This window comes from Xenopus laevis, chromosome 4L (assembly GCF_017654675.1).
Source record: "Xenopus laevis strain J_2021 chromosome 4L, Xenopus_laevis_v10.1, whole genome shotgun sequence".
Classification (NCBI taxonomy): Eukaryota; Metazoa; Chordata; class Amphibia; order Anura; family Pipidae; genus Xenopus; species Xenopus laevis.
The window spans coordinates 153,092,113-153,108,085 of record NC_054377.1 but is presented as its reverse complement, the minus strand read 5'-3'; positions in this window follow the sequence as shown (position 1 = coordinate 153,108,085).

Genomic DNA, 15,973 nt, shown 5'->3' with positions numbered 1-15,973 from the left:
ATATATATATATATATATATATATATATACATATATATATATATATATATATATGTGTGTATATATATATATATATATAATGAAAGTCAAAATACAAAGTTAATTATTAATTAATATCCCATGGCAGTATAAATACCAGCATCAGACTTGATTCATAATTAATAACTTTCCTCACTTTCTGCTTGATGATTTCTCCCTACCCCTAATCTTAGCTCCTCCCCAGAAGCCCAGAGCCCACTGAGCATGTGCAGTGCCACTGACACACAAGAGATGCCTAATAAAATAAGGAGATGGTGGGCTGCTGGGGGGCCTCATTTATCCAAGGGGTGGCCTCCTGCTCCAAATCTTTGAAGCAGGCATGTGCTTGAAGGGTGTTTTTTTTTGTTTTTTTTTTATGGAAGTGGGGTGGGAGCGATTGGCTGCACCTGGGGTGACAGTTTGGGGCAGAGGGGTGGTTGCTGGAGGTGCAAACTGCCTTTTTGTAGGGGCGAGTGTTTGAGAGTTAAGGTGCAGGAATTCTGGGATTATGGGGAACTGTTCCACTTCTGTTCCTTTGCCCCTTTCACACTCTTTCTAAATAAGACCCATAGTGATTTCCAGGTTTCCGTGCAGTTGGTCTGGTTTAGTCCAATCCCGGTTCATGTTGACAAGAGCAGCGCCGCTGTAACCGATATCCAATGAAATTGCAGATTTGGATAATTTATTGTCTGACCACTGAACTGATGAAAAACATAAGATTACAGATATTTCTTATATAAAAGACCTTTTTTGTTTTTGTGTAATAACGACTGAAATGGAAACCCGTCTTCCAGTGATGTTTCCTGAAGAATTTCAGCAGTTTGGATAAGTCTGAACCTGATCTCACAGAGAACAATTCGACTTGGCTACGAGATCTGCGAGTCTTGTGGCAAATTTACTACTCGACTGGCTTTGTCGTCTCTTCTATCGTAATGCAAAATATTTGTCATTTATTAAAGTCCTGCTCTGCAATTCTTATTCGCCTGAAATGGGGGCTCACTTTTACCTGAACTTTTTGTATGTTGCAGAATGTCCGAATGTTTCACTTGGTCTTCCTTAGTTTTATTTATAGTTTTTTAATTATGAATCTTCTTCTGCATCTTTCCAGCTGTCAGGTGGGGGGTCACTGACCCCTGCAGCTGAAAAACATTTGCTCTGTAAGTAAGGCTACTTCTTTTGTTATCGTTACTATTTAGTCAGTGACATAACTAGATATTACTCGGCCCAACGGCATATTATTTTTCAGACCCCCAACATGTTTAAAGGTTGACTTGTTTTACCAATATTTATTGAAACTGTACATGAATTAGGGCTTTATGGGGCCCCCATACCCCCAGGGCACCCCCCTGCACCCTGATTTAAGTACTTATCTTTCTATAACAGCCCTCCTCTACTCATCCTTCAGCCTCTCATCCAACCCAATTCCTGGTTGCTAGGGTAAACTGATCCCTAGAAACTAGATATCTGCTAAAATTCCACACTTGAGAGCTGCTGAACAAAAAGCTAAACTATTCAAAAACAAAAAAATAAAACAAAATGCAAATAGTCTTAGAACATGAATGTCTACAATATACTCAAAGTTAATTCCACCCCTTTATAAGGAAACATAACAAAGCTTTTGGCCATGAATTCTTTTTTTCATTGGTGATAAGAGACCAATGATTGTATCAGTTCAGCCATGTACTTAGCATCAATACATTTTTCGATCTGAAAATGTAATTTCTTTGCAATTTTCTCTAAAACTCTCAACAAATGTTACATAGATCATGCACAAAGTATAATGCACCTCGCAAGAAAAGGAGGTGTATCAGCTAGGCAACCTCTAGGCACAGGAGTGGGCAGAACTAGTTCTTCCGCCTACTGTCAATAATAAGGATATTAGAGGGGTTGTTCTGTGACCATATAAAGGCACAAGGCTGCAGGCTGAGTTATACAGGGAACTCTGAGTATCACTCATGTATTATAAGGGATAATGTACCCCCTACTGTAAATGATAAGGATATTAGAAGTCACTGAGGGGTTGTTCTGTGACCATATAAAGGCACAAGGCTACAGGCTGAGTTATACAGGGAACTCTGAGTATCACTCATGTATTATAAGGGATAATGTACCCCCTACTGTAAATGATAAGGATATTAGAAGTCACTGAGGGGTTGTTCTGTGACCATATAAAGGCACAAGGCTGCAGGCTGAGTTATTCAGGGAACTCTGAGTATCACTTATGAATTATAAGAGATAATGTACCCCCTACTGTAAATGATAAGGATATTAGAAGTCACTGAGGGGTTGTTCTGTGACCATATAAAGGCACAAGGCTACAGGCTGAGTTATACAGGGAACTCTGAGTATCACTCATGTATTATAAGGGATAATGTACCCCCTACTGTAAATGATAAGGATATTAGAAGTCACTGAGGGGTTGTTCTGTGACCATATAAAGGCACAAGGCTACAGGCTGAGTTATACAGGGAACTCTGAGTATCACTCATGTATTATAAGGGATAATGTACCCCCTACTGTAAATGATAAGGATATTAGAAGTCACTGAGGGGTTGTTCTGTGACCATATAAAGGCACAAGGCTGCAGGCTGAGTTATTCAGGGAACTCTGAGTATCACTTATGTATTATAAGAGATAATGTACCCCCTACTGTAAATGATAAGGATATTAGAAGTCACTGAGGGGTTGTTCTGTGACCATATAAAGGCACAAGGCTACAGGCTGAGTTATACAGGGAACTCTGAGTATCACTCATGTATTATAAGGGATAATGTACCCCCTACTGTAAATGATAAGGATATTAGAAGTCACTGAGGGGTTGTTCTGTGACCATATAAAGGCACAAGGCTGCAGGCTGAGTTATACAGGGAACTCTGAGTATCACGCATGTATTATAAGGGATAATGTACCCCCTACTGTAAATGATAAGGATATTAGAAGTCACTGATGGGTTGTTCTGTGACCATATAAAGACACAAGGCTGCAGGCTGAGTTATACAGGGAACTCTGAGTATCACTCATGTATTATAAGGGATAATGCACCCCCCTACTGTAAATGATAAGGATATTAGAAGTAACTGAGGGGTTGTTCAGTGACCATATAAAGGCACAAGGCTGCAGGCTGAGTTATACAGTGAACTCTGAGTATCACTCATGTATTATAAGGGATAATGTACCCCCTACTGTAAATGATAAGGATATTAGAAGTCACTGAGGGGTTGTTCAGTGACCATATAAAGGCACAAGGCTGCAGGCTGAGTTATACAGTGAACTCTGAGTATCACTCATGTATTATAAGGGATAATGTACCCCCTACTGTAAATGATAAGGATATTAGAAGTCACTGAGGGGTTGTTCTGTGACCATATAAAGACACAAGGCTGCAGGCTGAGTTATACAGGGAACTCTGAGTATCACTCATGCATTATAAGGGATAATGTAACCCCTTACTGTAAATGATAAGGATATTAGAAGTGATGAGTTCTGTGACCATATAAAGTACAAGTAAATCGGTTGATTCATACTGTGTGGGGTTTGGACCTACAAGTGCTTTGAATGACTGATATGCAATGTACTTCCATTAGGACCACTCAGCAGATGATACACTACAATAAAAACATAAAAACACATGGAGATGCATTCCTCATGTCAGCAGGAGAAAAGGAATAGGGGAGAATAAAAGTCTGGGGGGCACTGTCTGTTTCTGCCGCTGCCCATGCCTCTTGAGTGCACCATTTTGGAAAGTCAGCCTATCGTTTTATTGAAATGTAATATTAAGAAGAGTTCACTACAAATTAATTTAAATCCCCATATATCAGTATCTAGCGAGTCTTTCATTTACATTGTGCCATTGCTTTGCTGTCCCAGCACGTGACACAGGGCAGCTCAAGGTGCCCACGAGAATATATTTACAGTCAAACCCTGATTTTAGGTGCCCCTGTATTACGTTTTCCTGGATTTTGTGATCTACATATCCTACAATACAGTATTTTTATTCTCTGAGCCCCCTAAAAGGCATTCCACAGTGGCGGAACTACCTGGGGTGCAGAGGGTGCGATTGCACCAGGGCTGCACCCACTCAGGCCCGCTGGTGGAAAAAAATCTCCTCAAGAGGGGGGTGTGTGTGGGGGGGGGTCCCGGATGCATGGCCTGCACCCGGGCCCTGCGCCCCCTAGTTACGGTACTGGCATTCCAAATCCCCCGGTGCATTTTATTATGCCAAAAATGCCTCCAAACCAGACATCTCCTTGAACCCTTTTATCTTTTAGCTCAATCTAGATCTCCCCTGAATAGGTTCCAAATTCCTATCAGTATGTACTAAGGCCACCACTTGTAGACTCTAGCCTTTGCTATTAACCCTTCCACATAAATACTCTAAAAGGAGGAGATGAGTGAATAACAGGCATTTCCAGGCTGCACGCTGTGACTTGTCTCCCCTGTGACTGTTGGAGAGACTGTGGAAACATTTTGACAAAAAGAGATATATCTATATAAAAATACTGTAAATATACATGATCACTCCATGGCGAGGAATAGAGCTAGTTCATTCCTGTAGAAGCAAGTAGGAAATCCCCATTTCACTGTATGAGAGCTGATCATTTCTCTGAACCTGTTTCTGACAGGAAGATTCTTAGATCCGATGGAATGAAGAGTCTTTCCGTCTTTCTAGACATGGCTCCAGGTGCTTTTGTTGACTGGGAACTTCTACAGACTAATATCTCATGATGGATGGGATCCAGGGAAAATATTTAGCTCTTCCTCGAGGCAAACTCTTGCCCAGGATGTCTTCATCACAGTAGGTGCTCTTCATTGCAAGTTTGGGAAAGATTCCTACAAAGCCATGTTTGGACAAAGAAGTCCCAGAAGTGGTTCTGGAAAGAATTCATAATCCTACATCTGTTTTATACTTCTCACAAAATGGGAGATGGGACGTTTATGGGTTCTTCAACCTCAAACTCACATAGCATTGTTTCACTAGGTTTCTTTTCAGCCCACATTGGTTTCACTATTGGTTTCCACTTATTATCACTTGTAGCAGGGTGAAGGGGATCCATTATGTAAAATGTTTGTGATTAGTGACACTAGACAAACAGGGCAGTAATTTACATTTTTCCATGAAACTCCTCTAATCATGTTTTTCTATCAGTTGCTTTGGCACAACCATTTTAAAAGGTTAAGGCAGAGGATGTTGGGTTTATATCTTGCAATTTAAGGGAACAAACAATTTAAAATCAAATTCAGTACTCATTTCAGAAGAAAACATTTTAAATCTAAAGGGGGCCATACATGGGCAGATTAAAACTGGTGATAACGGTCCTTTAGACCATGTTTGATTTTTCCTGCGATGAAGGATTGGTCCTACGACCCGTCGGCACCCATTCTCTTCATTGTAAATCGTTTGTTCGGCCTTAATGCCGAATGTTAGGATTAACGCAATATCTTATTGGTGGATCTTATTGTGTATGGTCACCTTTAGTCGTATTTTGGTCTTAAAATGTTTTTAACAAGAGCTTGAAGTCTTCTTCTGGGATTAGATGAAGCAGTTACAAAATTTGGCATCATCTGCCCTTTTTTTTCTGTTGGTCTGAATGTGACCAGTGTTGGTTAAATCACGACCTTGGCTCATACTTGACAACCTTCTCATCTTAGTTTTGACTTCTGCTTGAAAACTCTTTTATCTGGGATGGATAATCAGGACTGGGCGATGGATGTGGTGGTTCCGTCCTCAAGGAGTGTTGACGCTCCATTGTATTGGTCACTTAGCCTGTGAGCAGCAAAGAATGAGGACAACCATGTCCCCATCAGGCACTAATTCATATACCATTTCAATTAATGTTGGGAAAACAGGTCAACCTCTAGGCATTTGCTGTGGGGCCCAGTAATATCTAGTCACACCAGTAACGTAACTAGTAGTTCCCAGGCCTGGGTGGAGGCTGTACACCCGGACCCCCCACCCCCCTCTCCGGAAGAAATTTTTATGCTGGATTTGCTCCAGTGAGATTATCCAGCAGGCCCTGAGGGGATGCGAGCCTGAGTACAGTCCCACCTGCCTCACCTCTGGTAGTTCTGCCCCTGAGTTCCGCCATTGCTTACCACCTGTCTATTAGACATGTTACTTGAGGCTGGGGGTGACATGATGCCACCCCCCTCACTGACCTCTCTGGCAGGTAGAGGCAGGGGCCACTTGCAAGTGCAAAAAGCACAATTGTGCTCTCTGATCTAAAATAGCCAAATTGTACATTTTGATGAACCAGACAGAGCAATCTTCTTCTAACCTACATTTTATTTATTCTTGTACTGGAAAGTAAAGTACAGAACACAAAGGGAATTTTTTAGTTAAAACGTCCCACAAGAATGGGAAAATGGCAGGGATACCCTGTAAGTGCTCCAGCTAAAGTACTGTTTCAATGACTTGCTTGAGCAGAGGGAACGTGGAGGCATCGCTGATGGATGGCTTTCTCTTGGCTTTATCACATCAGCCATCAGTTGCTACAACAACGCTACTGTGCTGCAGAAAATTCTACTGAGCGGCTGAGAGAATCCTGATTATCTGTGAACACAATGTTAGCTATGTCAGACCGAAGAAAAAACATCCGGGTTTTCTTGTGTTTGGCAGAAAAAATAAAGTCAGAGTTTGCAAAGGCCAAGTCATTCTGAAAAGAATTTACATTAAAAAGAGAGATGTTTGGTGCATGATGTCACAATCACTCAGAGATTCTTTTTTACCTCAACGTTTAACTTGGGGGAAAAAATAAGATATAATTTGTTAAAGAAGATAAAAATCTGATTTCCCTTCAACACTACTTGGAGTTTCATGTGAAGATGTTGATTATCACTTTTAACGGATGTAATTCATGATAAGTCTGAGAGAGAGAGAGAGAGAGAGAGAGAGAGAGAGAGAGAGAGAGAGAATATGGGGTATAGCTGAGGCAATAAAGGGAATCTAAAGGATGATACAGAGTGTGCTGCTCATGGTATATAAACGTTTTTTTCTTTATAAGATTAATGATAAAACGGCTCTTTCCTTTCGCAGACTCGATGAATACAAGTTGCAATTTCTAGTAGGACATCCGGTGGCCCTACTCTCCAGCTGCCACATGAGATATACCTGAAAGTTCCCAGAGAAAGATGCTGTGGTTGGCATGTGGTCTTCTTATTACACCAAAAATGCAATTTTATTTGCAATATGGTGCCAAGAACCCAGAAATAAACAATGGAAACCATGAGTTAAGGTGCCCATACACTGAGAGATACGCTCGTTTGGCGATGTCGTCAAACGAGCGGATCTCTCCCCGATATGCCCACCTTGAAGTGGGCAATATTGGGCTGTTCCGATCGTGGGCCCTAGGGCCCAACAATCGGATCCTAACGAATAGCAATGGGCGGTCGGATCGCGGGACCACATCAACGAATAGATGCGGCCGGGATTTTTTGTCCCATCCGATCGAGATCTGGCCGACTTTCAGCCAGATCTCGATCAGTGAAGCCCGTCGGGGGACCCCATACACGGGCCAATAAGCTGCCGACAGGGTGTGTCGGCAGCTTTTTTATCGGCCAGTGTATGACCACCATTAAACTGGTTGAAAGGTGTCTTTGTCAATGTCATAGTCTTATTTCTTTATAGAGAGCAGATCAGGATGTCTAGAAAAAACTTCAGGGACATCTGCCATTGACTTCTACATGACCTTGACAGGTTTGAGATGTATTGGAGTTTATTTTCATATTTGAATTTTTAGCTGCTTTGGGGGTATCATAGATCTCTGAAAATTTGAGTTTTTATTTTTCCACAAAAAATTCAAGTTTAAACTGACCATAAAAAGTCAAGGCTTAATAAATGAGCCCCTTACACACTGTACCAAGTCAAACTAGATCTAACATGAAAAAGCCAAAACCAGTCAAATCCGGATTTGTCCTTTAGCCATTCATTAATGTGTAAAAGCAAGTAAAGTTATTCAGATTTGTTTATCTTCCCACGTCAAGTTCAATCGGCTTTGCTGAGACCTGAAAGCAATGATAATGGGATAAGCCTAAACATCATTTGCATAATATAAGCACAACAGAAAATACATTCTCCTTGGAGGTCCCTCCTTTGTACCATAGAGTAAAGCCAAGGTCAGATGGTCACAGGTCAAAGGTCGGAATGTCATACTTCCCTACATCAGGGTATTTAAATGATGTCTCTTCTTTTCTCTGTCTGCTCCTTTTGTAGTCTTCTTAGAACATAAGTCGCCCTTTGTACTAAATGTAGAAAGAAAATGGCCCCCTTGGAATGTTGCGTTTTGTAAATCTTGTTGGCCATTTCTTTCCTTCTCAGATGTGACTTCAATATAAATGTAGAGCAGGGAATTTATCATTGTAAAGCAAAAGTGGAGCCTACTTCATGTGTTGATGGATTTTGATAATTGACAGTGAATATTCACGTCTTAGGTGCCGGCAATTTTCCATGAAAATAGTTGTCAATGTTGGAATAGAAAATAATGCATTCTAACACATTTCGGAAATGCTAAGATTTGTATCGTGCCTCAGAAGTTTTGCTAAGACCAGCGATGCCCAGGAAACTTCTCACGGGTTTATTCTTTCATTTTGTTAAAAAGAAATTCTCAAGACTCGCATAGGAAATGAAGGATCTCACAGGTCTGGATTGGAGAAGAAGATATGGAAATTGTAATATTCCAGTGCATTGCCATTGCAGTACATTGTCTATTTATGAAGCATCAAAAAGTTTCCATCAAAAGATTCCAGGAAAATCAGTGTTGATATTGAAATAAAAATTTCAGTGAAATGGCAGAATCTTCTTGCAAACTCTTTACATTTCCACGTGATTATTGGGATAATGATCTGTACCTTTATACAGAACCCCACTGTCCCTCTATACTCCTGCACCCCCAAACCTTGGGGATAATGATCTGTATCTCACACATATATTGATACTGTACATCAGTCAGGAACCCCACTGTCCCTCTATACTCCTGCACCCCCAAACTTTGGGGATAATGATCTGTATCTCACACATATATTGATATTGTACATCATTCAGGGACTCCACTATTTCTTCTATACTCCTGCACCCCCAAACCTTGGGGATAATGATCTGTATCTCACACATATATTGAGTTTGTACATCAGTCAGGAACCCCACTGTCCCTCTATACTCCTGCACCCCCAAACCTTGGGGATAATAATCTGTATCTCACACATATATTGATATTGTACATCAGTCAGGAACCCCACTGTCCCCTCTATACTCCTGCACCCCCAAACCTTGGGGATAATGATCTGTATCTCACACATATATTGATATTGTACATCATTCAGGAACCCCACTGTCCCCTCTATACTCCTGCACCCCCAAACCTTGGGGATAATGATCTGTATCTCACACATATATTGATATTGTACATCATTCAGGAACCCCACTGTCCCTCTATACTCCTGCACCCCCAAACCTTTGGATACTGATCTGTATCTCACACATATATTGATACTGTACATCAGTCAGGAACCCCACTGTCCCCTCTATACTCCTGCACCCCCAAACCTTGGGGATAATGATCTGTATCTCACACATATATTGATATTGTACATCAGTCAGGAACCCCACTGTCCCCTCTATACTCCTGCACCCCCAAACCTTGGGGATAATGATCTGTATCTCACACATATATTGAGTTTGTACATCAGTCAGGAACCCCACTGTCCCTCTATACTCCTGCACCCCCAAACCTTGGGGATAATAATCTGTATCTCACACATATATTGATATTGTACATCAGTCAGGAACCCCACTGTCCCCTCTATACTCCTGCACCCCCAAACCTTGGGGATAATGATCTGTATCTCACACATATATTGATATTGTACATCATTCAGGAACCCCACTGTCCCCTCTATACTCCTGCACCCCCAAACCTTGGGGATAATGATCTGTATCTCACACATATATTGATATTGTACATCATTCAGGAACCCCACTGTCCCTCTATACTCCTGCACCCCCAAACCTTTGGATACTGATCTGTATCTCACACATATATTGATACTGTACATCAGTCAGGAACCCCACTGTCCCCTCTATACTCCTGCACCCCCAAACCTTGGGGATAATGATCTGTATCTCACACATATATTGATATTGTACATCAGTCAGGAACCCCACTGTCCCCTCTATACTCCTGCACCCCCAAACCTTGGGGATAATGATCTGTATCTCACACATATATTGATATTGTACATCATTCAGGAACCCCACTGTCCCCTCTATACTCCTGCACCCCCAAACCTTGGGATACTGATCTGTATCTCACACATATATTGATACTGTACATCAGTCAGGAACCCCACTGTCCCCTCTATACTCCTGCACCCCCAAACCTTGGGGATAATTATCTGTATCTCACACATATATTGATATTGTACATCAGTCAAGAACCCCACTGTCCCCTCTATACTCCTGCACCCCCAAACCTTGGGGATAATGATCTGTATCTTACACATATATTGATATTGTACATCAGTCAGGAACCCCACTGTCCCCTCTATACTCCTGCACCCCCAAACCTTGGGATAATGATCTGTATCTCACACATATATTGATATTGTACATCAGTCAGGAACCACACTGTCCCTCTATACTCCTGCACCCCCAAACCTTGGGATAATGATCTGTATCTCACACATATATTGATATTGTACATCAGTCAGGAACCCCACTGTCCCTCTATACTCCTGCACCCCCAAACCTTGGGGATAATGATCTGTATCTCACACATATTGATATTGTACATCAGTCAGGAACCCCACTGTCCCCTCTATACTCCTGCACCCCCAAACCTTGGGGATAATCATCATCATCATCATCATCATTTATTTATATAGTGCTGTCAAGATACGCAGTGCTTAATATGATCTGTATCTCACACATATATTGATATTGTAACTTGCTCTAATATGCGTCCCCACTCTGCCACTCTGAAGAGCCCAGGTAGTAGTCTTCTATGTGCTCTACCCAAAATCAGCTCCGATGTCAGTAGAGTGGATTAAAGACACCTTTTTTTATAAATAAGTAGGAAAGGAAATAATCAAAACTGTGAAATTCCTAAAATACAGTAAATCTTCTGATTAAAGAAGGTACCGTATTGTTGTAGGTATTAACAGAAATCATCTGGATTGAGGTTCAATGGAATTTTTGGCTGAAACTTACACATTGCCAGACCTGGAAATCACATATAATAATACAGATAAATAATTCACAATTCTCGATCGTTTTGCATCTAATGAGCGGCTGAATAGAAATATCTCTCATTTGTATAAATTATTTTCTGCTGGGAAATGCACAAACTCTCAGTGAGACAAAGTGGTGGAAGGAATAATTTCTGAGTTCCAATTTCTAGACTTAACTACTAGCCTTGCAACTACAACAACCTACCCCAGACTATTGCTGGCAATATTTTTGGTAGCAAAAATAAATGAAACCGAACTCAGACATATTACCTGGAAAATCACTAGAAAATAGCACAGCCCAGGCATTTTGACTATGCCCCACATGGTCCTTGACCTCCATCTTGAATTTCTGCCTCCATCTTGTCCTACCGTCTCCATCTTGACCTATTGTCTCCATCTAGTCCTACTGTCTCCATCTAGTCCTACTGTCTCTATCTTGCCCTATTGTCTCCATCTTCAATTACTGCCTCTATCTTGTCCTACTTTCTCATCTTGTCCTACCGTCTCCATCTTGCCCTACTGTCTCCATCTTGCCCTACTGTCTCCATCTTGACCTATTGTCTCCATCTAGTCCTACTGTCTCCATCTAGTCCTACTGTCTCTATCTTGCCCTATTGTCTCCATCTTCAATTACTGCCTCTATCTTGTCCTACTTTCTCATCTTGTCCTACCGTCTCCATCTTGCCCTACCATCTTCATCTTGCCCTACTGTCTCCATCTTGTCTTACTGTCTCCATCTTGTCCTACTGTCTCCATCTTGTCCTACTGTCTCCAGCTTGCCCTACTGTTTCCATCTTGTCCTACTGTCTCCATCTTGTCCTACTATCTCCATCTGGTCCTATTGTCTCTATCTTACCCTACTGTCTCTATCTAGTCCTACTGTCTCCATCTTGCCCTATTGATCCCTGTATTCTTCCCACTTACAACTACTGAACTACATACAAGTCCTAGTCAGTTGCTCTTATATTTGGAAATTCACAAGGGTGTCACTGTTAATTGCATCCTTGGAATGTGTTAGTAAAACCAGTGGTGAATCCCAGTGTAAAACAAATGCAGTCTCCTACCAGCAGAACTCAATTCATCTAAATGTTATTTCCAAATGAAAGATATTTGCTATTTTATTGCCAAGTTGCTGCTTAATGAAAGCCACCCAATCATATATCATTTACAGAAGTCAATTTTGCTTCATGGGGAGATTATGAAAATCCACTTTTATTTGATTTTTTCCTCAGACTGTATCAGTTGCAGGTTCAACAAACAGAGCCGTTCATGCCGGGGCTGGATTATAATGGGAGGTTTTTATGCAGGCGGCTTACGCTTGTTCCATGAAACCTATATTGTGGCAGGTATAATTATGACTCGGAGACTCAATACTTTTTGTATCAAGCCACAACAGAAATCCAAACAATTTTTCTTGTCTTTCTCTGCCGAGGTGGGTGCCAACTTGGGCTTCTTTGATGTTTGCGCCTCGTAGTTAACACAGGAGTTCCCTGCGAAGAGCGATAAACAGGTAACACCATCCACTTCTTTTTATCTTATTTCTACCTCCCCAAGGGCCAGGAAACTCACAGATAAGGCGTCATGTTATTCTAGACGTGTTCCCTATCAGGTCAGTCAGGAGGGGCACCCTTATTAAGGAGTGTGAGTGGCAAATATTGCTCTGTGCCCTGTTCTACATCATCACAATGGGATGGAGCTGAATTAGGGAAGTGTTTTGTATAGACAAAAAGGTATGTACTGAAACTATATGGCAACTCCGATCCAAGTATTTTATACAGGACAATATAGTAAATCCAATTATTTAGGTCCCCCTCATGTCTTGCGCCTTACAATGGCATGTAGGGCTCCTGTAAAGATGGTGGTCACTCAACCTGCCTAAACTGGGTTATTCAACAGCTCTCCAGTTTGCAATTTCAGCCATCTGGTTGCTATGGTCCAAATTACCCTAGCAACCATGCATTGATCTGAATAATAGACTGGAATATGAATAGGAGAGGCCTGAATAGAAAGATGAGTAATAAATGTGTAGCCTTACAGAGCATTTGTTTTTAAGATGGGGTCGGTGGCACCCATTTCAAAGCTGGAAAGGGTGAGAAGAAAAAAGCAAATAACTCATTAAGTATAACATAAATAATGAAAACCAATTGCAAAGTTGCTAGAAATTGGACGTTCTATAACATATTAAAATTTACCTCAAAGGAAACCACCCCTTTAAGGTAAAGAGATTGAAATTTTCAAAAGGCCCCTTATCTGGAAAACTGCATAACAGGTCCCAATACCTGTATATAAACAATATAACAGGTCCCAATACCTGTATATAAACAATATAACAGGTCCCAATACCTGTATATAAACAATATAACAGGTCCCAATACCTGTATATAAACAATATAACAGGTCCCAATACCTGTATATAAACAATATAACAGGTCCCAATACCTGTATATAAACAATATAACAGGTCCCAATACCTGTATATATATACAATATAACAGTCACAATACCTGTATATATACAATATAACAGGTCCCAATACCTGTATATAAACAATATAACAGGTCCCAATACCTGTATATAAACAATATAACAGGTCCCAATACCTGTATATATATACAATATAACAGTCACAATACCTGTATATATACAATATAACAGGTCCCAATACCTGTATATAAACAATATAACAGGTCCCAATACCTGTATATATATACAATATAACAGTCACAATACCTGTATATATACAATATAACAGGTCCCAATACCTGTATATAAACAATATAACAGGTCCCAATACCTGTATATAAACAATATAACAGGTCCCAATACCTGTATATATATACAATATAACAGTCACAATACCTGTATATATACAATATAACAGGTCCCAATACCTGTATATATACAATATAACAGTCACAATACCTGTATATATACAATATTACAGTCACAATACCTGTATATTTACAATATAACAGGTCCCAATACCTGTATATATACAATATAACAGTCACAATACCTGTATATATACAATATAACAGTCACAATACCTGTATATATACAATATAACAGTCACAATACCTGTATATATACAATATAACAGTCACAATACCTGTATATATACAATATAACAGTCACAATACAAAGTTGATTAGTAACGAATTCAGTGTCACGTGAGATGGCAGCATAGAAACCAGTGCAGTCTGCATAATCAGCCCTGTAGCATCAGCTTGACAGATTTGACCCCACTTTATGCTCAATAATTCCCCCGACCCCTTAGCTTAGCTCCTCCCCAGCAGCCCATAGTCCACTGAGCATGTGCAGTGCCACTGACACTAAACCCAAGATGAGGAGCTCCAGTCACAACTATGAAGGGTTGGATCATGACTGTTATAGGGCTGCTCCGTGCTGGTACAGTAAGTGTCAAACACAGAATTTCCAGCCATATTCTTTTGTCCCTTGATGTTTAATTGCATTAATGCAGCACAGGGAGAAGCTTGGAATCATGTTTATATTATGACACCATTGCCTGTTAGAGTTGCTCATCTCCTCGACATGTTCCTTTATTTTTAGTGTGACACCTACTGTATCATTTTAAATAAATAGTTGTGTCATTTGCTATTGTACAGCGGAATCCCAACAAAGCATGTATTTACAAAGCAGTGAGTCAGGAATCCCCCCTATGTGGCCAAGTCTCTCAGAAAGGCTGTCAAGTTGTGCAACTCCCAATATAAACAGAGTGATATCTGCCAACTCCCATAGACTCACTGCTACCATTGATTTATGGATTTGTTCAATTTCCTTACAGCCTACAGACCTCCAGCAACTCCTTTACTGTATTAGTCCTACCACCCCTGCTGGGAGTCTGTTCCCTGTATCTATCCCCCTTTCTGTAAAGTATCACTTCCTTATGTTCCCTTTCACTCTCCCTTCTATTCCTTTACTGTATTAGTCCTACCACCCCTGCTGGGAGTCTGTTCCCTGTATCTATCCCACTTTCTGTAAAGTATCACTTCCTTATGTTCCCTTTCACTCTCCCTTCTATTCCTTTACTGTATTAGTCCTACCACCCCTGCTGGGAGTCTGTTCCCTGTATCTATACCCCTTTCTGTAAAGTATCACTTTCTTATGTTCCTTTCACTCTCCCTCCTATTCCTTTACTGTATTAGTCCTACCACCCCTGCTGGGAGTCTGTTCCCTGTATCAATCCCCTTTCTGTATTGTACCATTCGTTTCTATCAGCCACTATTGCTCTACCCTCAGTGCAAGTCTCAGTGGGCAACACTGCTGTAAGGGAACACTGACCCAATCTCACTGTGATCATCTTTCTTTAGTGCAGCCAAGCTTGCTTTATGGCAATGCTGTGAACCTTCTGGTGACAACCCAGGCCGACAGCTCTGCAATCGGTCATTATATGCCATTAGACAGAGGCATGACAGGGGTCTATTTTTACACGGGGGGGAAAGTGTGATTCAGCCGGCCCGTGCCACAGGAAAGGTTGGGCTAGCTTTATTCCACGATGGCCACTTCCTTCTCTGTTAAACTGGACTTGCCTTGATTGTGTGACAAATGGAAACATGTCATTGTGTTATCAATCGGAGCGGCACATGGCGAGGGAATCAGATATGTCTGTCCGACCACAGGGAATGCAAATATTATGGTGTTGGGAAGCAGAGGGAATGGCAGATTAAACCTTATAATAAAAAAAAGCTGTGGATCAGCCCGGGGGCCGGGTTAT